Genomic DNA, 12,307 nt, shown 5'->3' with positions numbered 1-12,307 from the left:
AGGATTATTAAAAAAAAGGCAGAGGACAACTGAGTTAGCATGGGTAGGGCTGGCAAAAGAAACATGCCGCGGTTGGCTGCTCATGCTTGGCTTGTGAAGAGTTCAGAAAATAGGCTTGGCAAGTCGTACACGTTCATTGAAATAGAATAAGTATAATTTAAATATATTTCATATTATGTAATATACAGGAAAATTTTCAGCCATACCCAGCTCAAATCGAATTGCACCAAATACTGAGCTTAATTTCAAATTGGATTAAAAAAATGAGTATGTTTAAATCCCGACCTGTTTTTATCTGGCCTGATTTATACCATAACTAGGGGTGTCAATGGTTGGGTTTGGTTCGGACAGGCGAGGGCAAACCTAGATTTGATTGGAGAAGCTGGCAGTGTGTCTAGATCCAGGTCCCATCAGACCCACTATATGAGAATCTATAACTGGATCCTATAAGGATTACATGAACTAGGCCTTGATCATATCCAATAAAATAATACTTTTTTATCTTATGAAATTGTAGATCTTAGTCGAAACTCGGGTTGGTTCTAGTCTGGCATGATATTTCACAAACCATACCAGCTCCATATATTAATCGAAACCCTTTGAGTTTGACATGTATTCTAATCAAACCTCCTTGCCCCTAGTCAAACCTGACCCATTGACACCCCTAACCAAAACCCGTCAAACTACTCAGAACTTCAATTTCAGTTATACCTAGGCATAAACCCATATCCGAATCAAATTGGATCACGTCTGAATATAATTTTTAGACCAAGTTCCAAAATTATGCCCGACAAAATGTGACCTGAACCCGACCTGACCAGACCAGACCAGACCCGTTGGACCTTAATCCAACCCAACCATTTACATGGTGGTTATGCCTGGTCATTGGGCAAAAGGCGTTCAAAGTTCGTGCTTCTTGTGCTTTGAAAGAAAAGCAGATCATGTTCATGAGACGCAAGACATTTCTCACAACAGAAGCGGATCGAGTTTTGGAGTTGATAAGTTTCTGGCCCAAACCCGAAAAGTGCTTGCCGACACTGGCTGAACACGTTATTCACAGACACTCATATCACGTGCATGCCATGCATTACTATCCCCATCGTGATTCCCATTAAATCAATGATGTGCAGGTGAAAAAGCGGTTGCCTAAATTGATTCCGTTGACCCCACAGGAAAAGAAAGAAATCTCACCTGTCCCGTTCTCAGAAAATCTTGAGATATTTTCAAAATTTTGGTAATTTTCAAGAAAATATCGAGTTATATAAAATATGAGATGTATATAATGTATACAAATATTTAAATAAATTAAAAACCTACAAAAACCGTTTCATGTTCTTTTTAATTTGAAGATATCACATTTTTTAAGTATTATATCGGCTTTTGAAAACATTCATAAATAAAATTATGATATTTTCGATATCTTTTACATAGAAAAGAAGAGCCTTGAGGCTGTGGGCATTTTGCATCCTTCTTCTGGCAAGATCTTATTTTCACAAAACAATAACTCATGTTTGGTTGAGCTGTCAACGATAGAAAGCATTTTCAGTCCAATGTACTAATTTGCAAACGCACAATAGCTTTTTCTTTTCCTTTCCCATTAGGAATGGAACAAACATCCAATCATCGTGGAGAAAAAGTGCCATGCTGGTACGAATGAGTCCTAGTTTTTTTTTTTACTTTTTATGTGGAAATCCTTTATGAAAGTTTTCTCATATATAGGGCTGGCAGGATTTTTTAAAAATCTGTTCCCCTTCCTATGAAAGGTCTGGTCCTTTCATGGGAATGAAACAAACAATCTCTTAGGTAAAGGGCGTAAAGCAGCCGAGAAATGTTCATGGAAAGGTGCAGAAAACTTTTCCTTTCACACAAAATTTTTTCTCACAAGTAAAAATTTTTGAGTTGCACATCTATAAATCAGCTCACCAGGCTCCACTTATTCGGTAGGATTCGTGAATGTCATGAAGCTAGACATCATGAGTTTGAAACCCTATGGGTGTGTGTACCTTACTGCAAGGGCGAAGCTAGGTGTACTCCTTGACAGGTAAATGTGACCTGGTAATTTTTACGCCAATAAGCTCACCAGTGATTAAGGTGTTTTCTCATGCTGTCTTAAAAAAAGAAGAAAAAAAAACATTTAATTCGTTGGGGGTTAGGCAGACTCCTACCCGTTAACAATATTGGCAATACAATAAAAAATTTATGACTGAGGAAAATCAATATGGTCCACGCAGGAGAACCGTTATCAGATGTGTGAGGAGGCGAAGGACCTCCAATCTCACAAGGAGAGTATCTCGGTCATCCGTGAGAACATTGGTCAAATCCAGCCGGACAGGGTTGCCGGAGCAGATCAGGTTCAAGTTGGTGGTGCAACCATGGAGGAGCACATCAGCCTATCCTCGGTTTAGAGGACACGGTATGTCGTGAGAAGGGCTTCTCTGTGGTACCATATGGTGTTGGACATAACGAATCTGGATCCAACCTATTTAGGTGACCCGGTTTGACACCATTAGTGGGCCACATTAGTGGACCACATAATGGGGAGATAGTGGGTGGCAGTTACGTGCGTAACTGCCTCTTTCCTCATTATATAAGGGGGTTGGCTGCTACAAAAATGATGAGAGATTCGTGGCAATAGCCTATTCAAATTCCACATGCAGGTTTATGTGGTATAGGGTCCTGCTCACCGTCGACATAAGGCCTGGGCTTCGTATTATGGGCATGCTCTATAATACTAATATATTTTTCAGTAAAAGATCTTGATTGACTGACTTATATTATCACCAAAGTGATCTGAGTCGTGTTGATTAAGTATTCTTTGAACCGTATTAAGATTCGTTATTATGATTGTGTGTAAGTTTATGAAACATTGATTCTACCCAATGGTAAGTTGTGTTTCAAATTTATACAGGGTGTTATAGTAGATGTGTTTTTCAGCTCATGAAGCATGTTCATACCCAAAGGTGCAGTGCTGAATTGCCTCTAGTTACATAATCTGCTAGTTTAACCAACTGAAATCAATTCTTTGAGAATTGAAGAAATGGAGCAACTATTAGTATTATCGTTTCTACTAAAGTGAAACAATAATAACTCAACTATGCTTGTCTCAGAAAAGGTGAATAATAAAGGGTCTCATATTTACCTTTTGAATATAAATCTTGTATAGAGCGATTTATCCCCCACTCATACGGAGAATAGAACAACCATTTTGAAGGTTGTCTATGAGAAGTGGGAGCACTCAAAAGGATGTCTATGAGAAGTGGGAGTATTTGAATAATCTTAGTTTGTTGCTTTTGCAATCTTGAGTGGCTCAGAATATTCGAGGTGTTATCTCTCACTGCGGGACAGTAAAGGAATTTCTGAAATCCATTGGGACAGAAATTATTGATTTTATACGAGGTTTTATCTCAGGCCATTTGGATAAGAAACTTCATTATAGGTCTTGGTATTGTGGACTCTATTGAGAGACCACTAAAGATCTTTTGTGATAATGAAGTAGCCATGTTCTTTTTCAAATAACAACAAGAGCTCAATCTTGTGTCGACACATAAAGTTAAAATACTTCATTGTTAATGAAAGGACTAAGAATCATCTGGTATGTATTGATACAATTGAGACGAAGGAAATGACTCTAGATCCTCTTACTAAAGAGCTAGCACTGAGATTGTATTCCCAACATGTAAAGGGGATGAGTCCTTTTGATTCCTTCTTATGTATGATAATACATTATGTGATCATATTTGATTCTCTAAGGCTTTGCAAATTATTGATTTTGCATAAAAGATCTCTCATATGAGTTAGAGAGAATAGCAGAATAACAATATTAAAGGACAAAAAAGAAGAATAGGTAAGAGACCAACCTATTCATAAAGGTAATTTTAACATGCTTAAGCACTGAAGGTGAATTATAGTGTAATACATGAGAATATGACATTTCATAAAGAAGTGTTCATCTCCATGACTCATATGATTCATTCTTGTGATAAAGGGTAGCATGTGAACCCACATAAAGAATTAAATTGAGATAACGGTAAAAACCTCAATTTAGTGTACTTTTTGTGTCAATGGGTCAAGTGGGAGAATGTTGGACATAACGGTTTTGGATCCAACCATTTTAAGTGACCCGGTTTGACACCATTAGTGGGCTACATTAGTGAACCACATAATTGGGAGATATTGGGTGGCAGTTACGTACGTAACTGCCTCTTTCCCCATTATATAAAGGGATTGGCTGCTACGAAAATGATGAGAGATTCGTGGCAATAGCCTACCCAAATTTCACATACAGGTTTACGTGGTATAGGGTCATGCTCGTCGTCGACATAAGGTCTGGGCTCATCGTGGGCGTAGACCGGATGAGGAGAAAGCCGAACACCTGCACGCACATTCTGTGGCATCAACGAATACACTTTCAGGTACACTTCTATGTATGTTGATGCAAGTAATTCCAACATATGGAAGAGGGAATCGTCAAGCTGTTGTTAGGGTGCAGGGACAGGACGACCCACATGCGACAGCTAGCGACAGGTTGCAGGTGGAGAGTGATGACTCAAGAGAAATGTCCGTCGAGGAGTTGGTGCATGTCAACGCATGGAAGACCTAGCCGAACCAGCTTTCGGAAGGTCCATCTTCTCCCTCTCTTGGCGGTAGGAAGCAGGTGGAGGGTGACAACTCAAGAGGAATGTCAGTCTAGCGGTCATGGAAGACCCGAACCAGGTTTTTGATGACTCTTTCAGTTACTATCTTCTTCCTCTCCCTACAATGGTTTATTTTCTAATCCTCGTCATCTCAATCCCATTCATTGCTCTTGGGAGGACCCTAGCTTTGAGGATCACATCGCTCCTCCTGTTTTTTCTTCTCATCAACATGCTAACGTGGTTTCTGGTGTTGTTGATCATCACCATGCCCCACAGTCAACAAGAATTGCTTATGGTCTGTGATCAAGAGAACCCATCATTGTTTGGATGCTAGCATTGATGAGTACACATCTCTTACTCAATCGGGTCCTGTTAACTTGCCTCCCATGCCACCTATCAAATTAGTGCTAGAGAGTTCTAGAAAAGCATGCAAGACTCGGAGGTCTAAGATCGAGATGCTTAAAGTAAACTCTAGGTGTTTTTTTTTCTATGGTCTAGAAACCTTATGGAACCTGTGGACATGTATTCCCCTCTCATTGGCTTCTCACTAATGACTGAGGGTGAGGGTAAGCTAGCTTTATGAGCATGTATTCTTGTGCTTCTTTTGCCTTTAATTTAAATATTTTTCTTAAAACAAAAACAAAAACAAAAACAATCTAGTGGTTTATCCTTCCATGAGCAGGACTCCTAGACTTGCCAAACATCTGAAAACATTGTTGTACTCCATAGAAATCCATCTACATTGTACTCTTGAAAGATTCAAGGAGAAATTAGCCACTAAGTTGTCCATTGATTCTGGCCCCTGATGCCCCTCTAAAACTCCAGTGAACACTCGAACAACATTCTTCCTTAAGGATTCTAATCAAAGGAGTTACTTTCATATTCCAAAGAAATGCCACGTCCATTCTATTCTTCTCCATCATTGCAAGAATTTCATGTCTAGCTCAAACCTCTCTGAGACCTTAAACATTCCACGATAATGTATTTATTTGTAATTATTTAGATGAACTATCAAAGATGCTTGAACATCATGTTCTGTGTTCAAACGTTATGTCCGTCAAAGAAAAAACTCTCTTTTCAGATTCATGGCAGTTGTGCACTCCATTTTGACTGGCGAGGCTCTCCAATCTCAATGCCTTGTGATTGGTCTTTCTTTAATCTTCAAACATCTCTGCTAATTTTTGGACCTTGGACTCAAGAATTTTGTTCTCTTAATAGCAATTACTGGCTAACTATTCATAACTAGCCAGGTGTACTAGATCAACAACCCATCTTCAAGGACCGACAATTTTAAATAAAATAAAATAAAATAAAAGCCTTAATTCAAATCAAGAGGTTAATCATAGGATCATGTACCTAAAAGAGCAGCACACACACCCTTAATGGCTGTCTTAAAAAACCTCCTGACTCATGACATGAAATCCATGAGAATAGTAAATCTCATGTTTTAATAAATAGGATTTGAAAAGAGCCTAATAAATCCCATGTTTATGGAATTTGAAATTTGATAACTTTTATCGATATTTCTCTAATTAGACTAATTTTTAAATAATTGATATACTCTCTCTCTCTCTCCCTCTCTCTTGTTAATTCTTAAAATGATCTATATTTAGCTTTAGGTAACTCTTAATATAGTTCACAATTATATTTTTGGTAATTTTGTAGGATTTTCCTATGTTGTCTCTCTTAACATCTTGATTGTATTCTCTTCCTCTCTAACATCTCGATGTAGGGATTTTTTCCTAATATATATAACTTTCATTATGTTCTATAATTTTATTTTGCCAAGTTTGTTAGGATTTTCTAATCTCTCTCTTGTCTGTGATGGGGAATTATTACAAAATATCTTGAAAACTTAAAGAAGATAGTGAAACCCAACAAAACCTCTATATAACTTTTAAAAAGTTTTCAAAGCAAATTATATTTTGGTGCACCACTACCCCTCCATGATCTTTAAGTAGTGAAATATATGAGATAAGAAGTGACAATCTCCATTGGTAAGTCATGTGTGGAGAATCGAAGTGGAGAGAACGTGGAGAGAACGCAGGAAGAAGAAGTGATGGATGTCACTGTTGAGAACAACAACCGCCCTTCTCCTAATGAGGGGTTGATACATGATGCATCCCACAACCCATATGAGGTGGAAACCTCCATGCTTAGAGAAGCGTAGAAGTCGTCCATATCATGGGCAGACATTATGAAGAAGGCGAAAATGGAGAAGAGAGGAAATGCAGGGGATGTTCATATTAATAGAAATATTAGGGGTTGTTCGTACATATGTATTTGAGAGTATTGCAGAGTTATTTGGGGGGGAGTTCTTGGAATGGATGTTATCATTTGATCAAAAGTGTGTCTCCAATTCACCCGAATCAGAATCAAACTCCCCTTGGACTTTCATCCAATCTCCTTTATTGATATGGAAGTTGAACATGGTGGAGAGATCCAACGGGAAGTTGTGCATGAGAATACGATAAGACTATGCATGTATTGTAGATCAATAGCTCATACCAAAGACCGTTGTTTAAAGCACACGATGAAAACTTTGGCAGAACGTCGTCCAAGCTCTCAAAAGGAAGGGTGGTCCTAGGTCTCACAAAGTATGAAGAACAAACCTCCAATTGCAGTTAGAAACCCCCTTCCAACAAATTCGATATTCTTCAAACAAGAGATAATGGAGAGATAGAAGAAGGAGATACCTCAGAGCAGATTACAGGGCATGCAAAGAAAACAAGATGGCAGTATAAAGGCAGGATAAATCGCTAAAAGCAAGGGCAATAATGGAGAACAACCCCCACCTACCCATTCCACCAAACCTGGGAAGCATAAGAACAAAAAGAGTGAGCAAGCAACCATTAATGGTGAAGGACTCAGGTCGTGTCCAGGATCACATGGTGGACTCATACTTGTCAAAGTCAATGGACACTTTTGGGCAACTTAGATTGCCCCATGCTACACGCAACAATGGATGACCATCTTCTGTATGAATGAAACCTTGGGTCAATGTCACTTTACAGTTGGAATGCCTGCATAAATGTCAATCCATGAAACCCCTTTTTGTTCTTCCTCAAGTCTAGTTACCCCATCATCTTGTCTCATCCTAAAGCCAATGATACCATAACACTGAATCCCCAACCAACTAGACAAGATAGTTTATGCCTAAGCTCCCAAGATCCCCACTCTTTAACGCCAAAAATGGAGAGATACCACACAACTATTCTCAAAATGACCCAACTGCCTTGGTTGGATTCTCATTTGAATCTAAAGGTAAACCCTCAAACCCACCTTACACAAACTCCTCCCCATCCGAGCCCCCTCCCCCCTCATCCTTTGATTTTCATTCGGATCCTTGGAAGGAGTGACCAAGTCAAACTATAAAAGCACTAAAAGCCATACAAACATAGGAGAGGTCAACAAAAACTAGAGGCTCTTAACGGATAATTCATTTGACCAACCTTAATGAAAAACGTAACCCAGAGTCCCCACAAAGATAAAAAAGAAAGGATAACGATATGATTCTTAACCCTTTTGTTGAGCCCCTAGTGGAGATGGGATAGATCCAAGTGATATTAAGAGAACAAAGCAATAAGCCTTCTATAGCAGATAATACATCCCCTCCCCCCAAAACTCCAATCTATGAAGATCATGTCATGGAATATTAGGGGGTTGGAGAGGCGGTGGGCACATATAAGTATTGTACACTTTGAGAATGAACAAGGTAGAGATGGCATTCTTTTTGGAAACCAAAATCACCCAGAAGAATATGGAAGGGTTGAAAAAAAAAATCCCACAATATCATATGATAGGAAATTTTGGAAGCTCAGGTCACAAGAGAATCATCTACATGTGGAAACCAAAGAAGGATCAAAGCATCACGGTGATTGCTCAGTGGGATGAACTTTTGATAGTTACGAGCATATATGTCCATAATGAGACTAGACAATGTCAAACATTATGATAGACGGTGGAACAACAACCCAAAGAGGTCCCTTGGCTCATGCTAGGCTTCTGGAACACCACCCGATCAACAGGTGAAAGGCAAGGAACTACACTCAGCCACTTGGACAATAATCTATTCAACACGATGATTGCCCACTACAAAATGATGGAAATTGATCATACGAGGCCCCTTGTTATGTGGCATACTAATAAAAAAGGCCACTTGTTCGAGTCAGTAAACTTTATCTGATATTGATCAACAATCTTTGGATTGAAAACTTCTCCAACACAGAGATTAGGAGCACTCCTAGAATAGTATTGGATCATTGTGGCATTATAGTGAATAACTTCCATAACCTTGTCGCAATTTAAGTTTTCCAAATTTTTTGTAAAAGAAGAATGCAAAGAAGATAGTTCAAGAATGTTGGAGCTCTGAATTCAGGGGATGTGCAATGTTCAAACTAGTTTTAAAGTCATATGAGGTTAAAAGGCGCCTGATTAGTTGGTTACGTACAAATATCATCACATCTCTGTTGGATCCTAGTATGGATCCAGTGTAGCTAAATGGGTCTCACTTGGAATCCAATGACCCACTTGAATAGTAGGTCACTGAGATATGCACCATCAGGATAATGGTGGGGCCCATTACATATTGCATTTTCAGCATATTTGGAAATCAAATGAGACAGTTAGGACTGGATAACGACATCCCCTGCCTCTATAGAAGACACTGAAGAGGTCTCGATGTTCATATCAAGGATCCCCCTAAAGCAGGCCGTTAATCACTTCTCACTTATCTTCAACTCAACTCTTCTCGGCGCACACCTCAATCCTAAATCTATCAGTGGTATCAGAGCGAAGGTTGCAAGTGTTCGAGTGTTGCAGTGGACTCGACCTTCACTCGAACCGAAGCTGTCAAAAGCATAGATTCTGTAATACGCAAGATTCTGTAATACTCAGATCAAGAAAGCTTCGCTGGACTCACTCTAAATGGTGACGGTAGTGCAGGGAGTCATGTCTACCACTTACGGTGTGAGCAAAGACCCAATGTCGATCGGTGCTTGAAGTTGTTGATCATGCGAACACAGCCACCACCGTACCGACGTCGAAAAAAGGAACTGGAGAAAAAGTTGTGCCTGACGGTACTTGCCAGGGTGAGGTGGTTGCATCTCTCCTGATCTATCCCCTAACTAGAAAACCCCATCTCGTCGATCTGTTCAGAGTCGGAGCCACCTGACTTGGCGTTGATCGAGTGATTCTTTAGGGAACGCTCCTCGATGATCCTGAAAAGGTTCTCATCATCGAGTGGTGGCTCCGACAAGGTGATCGATGACTTCAACCTTTAGCTTGAGTTTTTGCCAGAGGCATTGCTCAATCGCATGACACCTCCGGACAAAGGCTCTCGGCGGTGCTCGTTGTCAAAAGAGGAGATTGAAATTAAAAAGGTGAAAGGAAAATCACCCATCACCAGGAACTCTTCCGTCACTGTGAACGGGAAAATACCCTTTGTAGGGAACCCTCACTGAAATATCAGTGACCACAGGTGGGCAGAGGCCATCCTCGCTAGATTTGTCATGCCCTGCGCCAGAAAGACTCAGGTGCAGTATGTGCCATCTCTTTTTCAGGAAGCTACCGATCGACCAGCAGGGCTACCCATCAGTTGGTTGTGATCAGTGATGAAGGGAAGAGTGGTCTCCTCCTCTGGTCTATCTAGTGAGCGAAAAAAAAAAAACTGTTGGGCAGTCGCCTGAACCAGGCTTTCTTGTTGTCAGTGCCGAAGTGAGCAAGGGAGGTGGAAGAAGCCCCTCCGTCGAACCTCCATGTCGGAAGAAGCAATGACTATCAAAGGAAGCTACAAAAAGAAAAAAGAAAAAACAAAGAAACAAAGAAAATGGGGTAAACCTTAGTGGTGATGGAGCTCGGCACCCTGTCGAAGACAAGCGAGGCAACGTCGGGGAAACCGTAGTAGGGCATCGGTCAACTGACCGTCGGGAAGTAGTGGTCCCAGATGGTTGAGTCGAAGGCATCGCAATTTCCGCCCTCTTTTGTGCGAGTTTTGGTTTTCATAATAGAGGAAATCCTAAGAACCTCTGCCATTTACGAAAAAGAAAAAAAACATTTACAATAGTGCACAGGCCCTTCTCTGCTTATTATGCATGTGTCCTAGTTTTCAAAACAAGAGCTTTGCTTTCTAGGTAATTTCAAAAATAGGCCTGTCCTCTGGTTAATACCCGAGACAAGGACGTGTTTTTTGAAATTACAGAAGACCACCTGGTGTTTTCTGTTTAACTCAGAGATTTCTAAATATTATGTTTTGCATTGTTGATTTTACCCAGCAATGGTTCTGACTTTTCTGATTTTGTAGAAAAGTGGTTAGCAGGAATACCTCATACAGGTTTGGATCTAGATTGGGCCAAGCTATTTAGGTAGCTTCTTATAAACTTGGTTGGATCAGGTAAAACTTTCTAGACCCAGTTATGATTTGGTTTATATCTTTACATTGATATTTTTAGATCCAGAAATATTATGTCTGCATATATTTTTATTATATGCATTAATATTTTATTCATGTTAATATCTAGATCCAGTATGGTTTAATTCAAATTTTTATATAGATCAAGTTTAATCATAAGATCTATTAAATATAATATTTGGGTCTAGATTGGATCTGATCGTTTTTAAATCAGATGTTTGGGTCTAGTAAAATGACACAGACCTTGATCTAGTAAAATATTATGGATATAGTTAAATATGCATGGATCTAGATAAGTTTAAATTAATTGGGTATAGATCTAGTTGAATTAGTTTTGGATCCAAATATTGTTATTAGATCTAGTTGAACTTGAACGGATCTAGTGTTGCGTTCAGATACCTAGATATGGGATATGAATCTAGTTTTAATCCAGATTTATGATTGAATTTGGTTGAGTGTTATGCCCAGATATAGGATATTGATCTAGATTGATCCAGTTTTGTGATGGATCCAAATAAGTATAAATGGGATATGGATCCATAATTGATCCAGAGACATATATATATATATATATATATATATATATATATATATATTGTCAGATATATTATATGGATCTAGATTTGATCCAAGTTTTATGTTGAATCTGGATAGTATCAACCCAGATATTTGAATCTAATAATGACATATTTTGTATAGATCCAAGTTTGACATGGCTAAGTCCAGATAAGTAGAATGCTGGATGTATATATATGGATCCATTTGCATTTGAAATATATGGTTTTGAATATAGATTTAAATTATAGTCAAATCTTGTAAGATCCATAGTTTTATTTAAGCATGTATGGAGATCCATTTTAATATAGATCGTGTTGAACTTGATAGATAATATCTTAAGTCGGATTTGGATATGGAATCCTATATATTCAATAAATATATATATATAGTAATGGATTTGAACTTAAATGTTCAAACTTTTGGTTTAATTAAATCTTTGTAATTGGCTTATCATATTTGCCATATTCAAATGATAATGAGATAACTCTCATTAGATATGGATCTGGTATATATCCAAATTAGATTTGAATATAGACATTTATGCTTAACTTCATGATAGAAAATCAACCTAGTCTGTGAGTATCCTCATGATGGTGATATATCTTGAAGAAAAAGTTTAGCTAGTGTATGTAAAACCTCGTGATATCGTGGCTTGCTGAATTTTATACATGCATGTGAGGATATTTATGTTTATATAATAATAAAT

The sequence above is a fragment of the Nuphar pumila genome, chromosome 12 (genome assembly GCF_984573655.1).
Source record: "Nuphar pumila chromosome 12, dmNupPumi1.hap1.1, whole genome shotgun sequence".
Taxonomy (NCBI): Eukaryota; Viridiplantae; Streptophyta; class Magnoliopsida; order Nymphaeales; family Nymphaeaceae; genus Nuphar; species Nuphar pumila.
Note: the sequence above shows the minus strand (reverse complement) of the source record.